Source organism: Mercenaria mercenaria, chromosome 2, assembly GCF_021730395.1.
Source record: "Mercenaria mercenaria strain notata chromosome 2, MADL_Memer_1, whole genome shotgun sequence".
NCBI classification, from domain to species: domain Eukaryota; kingdom Metazoa; phylum Mollusca; class Bivalvia; order Venerida; family Veneridae; genus Mercenaria; species Mercenaria mercenaria.
In genome coordinates this window covers 120,022,858-120,028,857 of record NC_069362.1, presented here as the reverse complement: position 1 = coordinate 120,028,857, position 6,000 = coordinate 120,022,858, and positions in this window count along the sequence as shown.

The following is a 6,000-nucleotide window of genomic DNA, read 5'->3' as shown; positions in this document are numbered from 1 at the left end:
AAAGTGGCTGTTTAAAGCAGGCGGCTGCGTTATGCAGGTAATTTATAGAATAAATGATGATTTTAGGAAATGAGAACAGGCTGCTTACAGGTTTAAGTGTACTGGCATGCAATTTTCGTACCGGGTACGTGGCGTCATTTGTAACATCACTGTTTTGATCTTTTAACATCAAAATTTTCAAATTGGTTAAAGAACTTAATTATTTCATCTACCAGAATAATTCTAAGATTAGATCTAACTATGTGTATGTAATGAAAATAAACTTTGCATCCAGAAATATGAATTAATTTTGTTCTTTCTCAGAATAATATTGCACGAGTCCAGGCTCTGCTACAGAAATTATGCATATTTTTGCGACAAAAATCTAATAAAGTCAAAGCAATAAATATATTAATTTTGTTGACAAGACTTACTGTAGTGTTAGTAATGACTTAGCAGGGCTTATGTCATATGACACAGTTAATTTGACAACAAATACGACTAGCTTCTACTGATTATAAAAAAAGATATTCCTTGTTTTGACAGTTTTAAAGATCTGAGCGAGGAAGAAGTTAGAAAACTTATAAACCAATTACAGACAAAATCATGTGAACTTGATATTCTACCAACAAAAGTGCTAAAATCATACTTGGATGAGCTGTTGCCTGTTACTACCAAATTGGTTAATTTGTCGTTGTGCGACGGAATCTTTCCAACAAAATGGAAACAGGCAATTGTAAGACCTTTACTGAAGAAAATGGGACTGGAACTTGAATTCGCAAACTACAGGCCTGTTAGCAAACTATCGTTTCTGTCAAAATTAATTGAAAAAGCAGCTCTGTTCAGGCTCAATGATCATGTAAACAAACACAATCTTCTACCAAAAAACCAATCTGCTTACAGGAAAAACCATTCTTGCGAATCAGGACTGTTACGTCTTGTAAATGATTTACTGGATGCTATGGAGAAGAAAGAAGTTACGGCACTAATTGCCATCGATCTCAGTGCCGCCTTTGATACTGTACATCATGACATTCTTGTTGATGTGTTAAACAAGCAGTATGGCGTTCGTGGAACAGCACTGAGCTGGGTTGATTCCTATCTGCGCCCCAGAAGTTGTCGTGTAAGTGTCAATTCAGCCATGTCAATTCCACGCCAATTAAATTGTAGCGTTCCACAAGGGAGCTGCTTAGGACCGTGGCTATATTTGACATATGCGGGGACACTGTTTGATGTTATTCCGCCGTCGATTTCAGTTTACGGCTTTGCGGATGACCACACTGCTAATAAACGCTTTAAACCATCATCTCCAACAGTAGAATCCCAGGCAATACGAGAACTTGAACAATGTGCTAAAACAATCAACAACTGGATGAATGAAAATAAGCTTAAAATGAACACTTCCAAAACTGAGTTCATCATGTTTGGTAGTAGGCAACAGCTCTCTTAAGTGTTCAACTGACAAAGTATGCATTGTAGGTGATGAAGTGAAATCAGTGAGCTTTATTCGATATCTAGGTGCATTCCTGGATGAAAACTTGAATCTAAAAAGAGCATGTAAAACGAAAGTGTAGAACAGCAGTGCTCAACTACTTCAGAGTAAAATGTATCCGGAAATATCTTACCAAAGAGGCTACCGAAACCCTTGTCCTGTCATTGGTGATATCCCATTAGATTATTGTAATGTCATTCTGTATGGTATTGCTCAAAGCGAAGTAAACAAAATGCAACGAATTCAGAACATGTGTGCAAAACTTGTCCTAAATCGAAGAAAATATGACAGTTCCAAGCAAGCGCTGTATGACCTTCACTGGCTACCAATCAAAGCCAGAATCACATTCAAAATGCTCACCTACATGTATAATTGTTCAGTTGGAAACTCTCCAGAATATCTTTCTGAACTTCTCATAAAACAATCACAGACAAGAAACTTGCGTTCTTCAAACTCCGTTACTGGGTGTTTCGTTGTTCCTTTCAACAAGCGCAAAACGTTCAGCAACAGAAGTTTCGGTACTGTTGGACCTAAACTCTGGAATGAATTGCCTCTCGAAATAAGGAACTCAGACACAATAGATGTTTTCAAAAAGAAGTTGAAAACTCATTATTTTGGAAATTACTTTGCACTGTTTTAGAGAATGTGACTGTAATTTTTAAGAAATTGAAGTAACGTGAACTGGATGATTTTATTGTGTAAATACAGTTGTTTGTAATAACTTCTGGACATTTCGCAATAACCCACTTATTCTTACTTAATAACAAACAGCTGTCTTACTGTATCTTAATATTCTAATATTTTATCAATCTTATCTGATGTCTGATCTTTTTTATACGCCCGTTTGAAAAACGGGACGTATTATGGGAACGCCCCTGGCGGGCGGGCGGGCGGGCGGGCGGCGTCCACAGACCTTGTCCGGAGCATATCTTCTACATGCATGAAGGGATTTTGATGAAACTTGGCACAGTTGTTCACCATCATGAGACGGAGTGTCATGCGCAAGAACCAGGTCCCTAGGTCTAAGGTCAAGGTCACACTTAGAGGTCAAAGGTCAAATTCAAGAATGACTTTGTCCGGAGCATATCTTCTTCATGCATAGAGGGATTTTGATGAAAGTTGGCACAATTGTTCATCATCATGAGAAGGAGTGTCATGCGCAAGAACCAGGTCCCTAGGTCTAAGGTCAAGGTCACACTTAGAGGTCAAAGGATACAAGAATGAAAACTTTGTCCGGAGCATTTCTTCTTCATGCATAAAGGGATTTTGATATAACTTGGCACAAATGTTCACCACCATGAGGCGGAGTGTCATGCGCAAGAACCAGGTCTCTAGGTCTAAGGTCAAGGTCACACTTAGAGGTCAAAGGATACAAGAATGAAAACCTTGTCCGGAGCATGTCTTCTTCATGCATGGAGTGGCACAAATGTTCACCACCAAGAGACATAGTGTCATGCGCAAGAACCAGGTCCCTTGGTCTAAGGTCAAGGTCACACTTAGAGGCCAAAGGTCAGATACAAGAATGACTTTGTCCGAAACATTTCTTCTTCATGCATGGAGGGATTTTGATGTAACTTGACACAATTATACACCATCATGAGACGAAGTGTCATGTGCAGTTCCCTTCTTTCGAATTACTTCCCTTTTTTGTTACTATAAATAGCTTATATTGTAACTTTTTCATTACTAGTCATAGGGAAAAATCGAGACCACTTTTCTGTAGTACAATATGCATGCTACATCCAATTTTGAGGTGTATTTTGACCAGTCTCTATCTGGTAAAGATTTTTGTGAGGACTTACAATTTTTTTTTTTGATTTTTTTTTTTAAGATTAACTTCCCTTAGTTGTTACTATAAATAACTTATATTGTAACTTTTTTATAATTGACCGTAGGGAAAAACCAAGACCACTTTTCTGTGGTACAACATAGATGTTACTTTCCAATTTTAGGTGTATTTTAAGGTATCTCTACCTGGTAAGGAATTTTTTTGTGGACTTAGAAAAACAAAACACTTAGTTATTACTAAACAACCACAAAGTTAAAATTCCATTTGCAAATACAGGTGCTAGAGTAAAGAAATTTGCTGTGACGGGCGTATATTGTGACATTGTTGCACTCTTGTTTAATGCTTACTAAATAGTTTATTATGTCTCCCCCAGGAGACATATTGTTTTTGCCCTGTCCGTCCGTCCTTCTGTCCGTCCGTCCGTCCGTACGTCACACTTCATTTCCGAGCAATAACTGGAGAACCATTTGACCTAGAACCTTCAAACTTAATAGGTTTTTAGGGCTGCTGGAGTAGACGACCCCTATTGTTTTTGGGGTCACTCCATCAAAGGTCAAGGTCACAGGGGCCTGAACATTGAAAACCATTTCCGATCAATAACTAGAGAACCACTTGACCCAGAATGTTGAAACTTGATAGGATGATTGATCATGAAGAGTAGATGACCCCTATTGATTTTGGGGTCACTCCGTCAAAGGTCAAGGTCACAGGGGCCTGAACATTGAAAACCATTTCCGATCAATAACTAGAGAACCACTTGACCCAGAATGTTGAAACTTCATAGGACGATTGGTCATGAAGAGTAGATGACCCCTATTGATTTTGGGGTCACTCCGTCAAAGGTCAAGGTCACAGGGGCCTGAACATTGAAAACCATTTCCGATCAATAACTAGAGAACCACTTGACCCAGAATGTTGAAACTTAATAGGATGATTGGTTATAAAGAGTAGATGACCCCTAACGATTTTGGGATCACTCTGTGAAAGGTCAAGGTCACAGGGGCCCACACATTGAAAACCATTTCCGGTCAGTAACTTGAGAACCACTTGACCCAGAATGATGAAACTTCGTAGGATGATTGGTCATGCAGAGTAGATGAACCCTAACGATTTTAGGGTCACTCTGTCAAAGGTCAAGGCCACAGGGGCCTGAACATGGAAAACCATTTCCAATCAATAACTTGAGAACCTCTCGACCCAGAATGTTGAAACTTCATAGGATGATTGTTCATGCAGAGTAAATGTCCCTTATTGTTTTTGGGGTCACTCTGTTAAAGGTCAAGGTCACAGGGGCCTGAACATTGATAACCAGTTCCGATCAATAACTTGAGAACCACTTGACCCAGAATGTTGAAACTTCATAGGATGATTGAACATGCAGAGTAGATGACCCCTATTGATTTTGGGGTCAGTCAATTAAAGGTCAAGGTCACAGTGGCCTGTTCATGTAAAATCATTTTTTGGAAAAAACTTGAGAACCACTTGACCTACAATGTTGAAACTTAATAGGATGATTGGACATGCAGAGTACATGACCCCTATTTATTTTGAGGTCACTTGATCAAAGGTCAGGGTCACAGGAGCCTGAACAGTGACTTGAGAACCACTAGGCCATGAGTGTTGAAATTTAGCGGGATGACTGGACATGCCAAGTAGATGATCCCTATTGCAGCCAACCATCAGTGTCTCTTTGACTTTTGCTCCTGACCCCTATTGACTTCTTGCCTATAGGACTTGCATTGGCTAGGGTTGGTACTGATCACTTGTGTGAAGTTCCATTAAATTATATGCAAGGGTTCGGAAAATTAGGCGCGCACAAGATTGCATATGCAGATTGTATGTACATTTTATGTTAACAAGACACAAAGTCCCAGAACTCAGCAAATTTTGTTGTTGAAAGAATCTAACATGCCCCACGCACAACTACTGTTGTTACTGATCACTTGTATGAAGTTTCATTAAATTTTGTCAAGGGGATGAGGAGAGATGGTGCGCACAAGATTGTGTCTATGTATATAGCATCATAACATAAAACAAAGTCCCGTAACTCTGCAATTTTTTTTTCTGAAAGAACCTAACTTGTCCCATGCATAACTACTGTTGTTACTAATCACTTGTGTGAAGTTTCTCTAAATTGTGTCAAGGGGATGAGGAGAGATGGTGCGCACAAGATTGTGTCTATGTATTATACTCTATAGTAACAAAAAACAAAGTCTCGTAACTCTGCAATTTTCTTTTCTAAAAGAACCTAACATGCCCCATGCATAACTACTGTTGTTACTGATCACTTGTGTGAAGTTTCTTTAAATTGTGTCAAGGGGATGAGGAGAGATGGTGTGCACAAGATCGTGTCTAGGAACAGACAGACAGATGGACGGACAGGCAGACAGACAACCTGAAACCAGTATACCCCACTTACAACTTTGCTGTCAGGGAGTAAACATAAGGCAGTTTACCTAGAGTAAAGTGTTACATCGTAAAAAGTTGCAACAAGAGGGTCATGATGACCCTGAATCGCTCATTTGAGTAATATAAAGCACATGTTTAAAATGGCAAACTGATGCTAAAATATTAGAAAGCAGGTCAGTATGTCAAATTCATGGTCACTGAGAGTCAGTTTTAAGACTGGTGTGAAAAACTGTACATGTCATCCAAATTTCAAGGCTGTATCTTGAAAAAATAAGAAAGTAGGTCAGTAGATCAAGGTCACAGTCAAGTAATCCCTAATCACTTTGGGTCA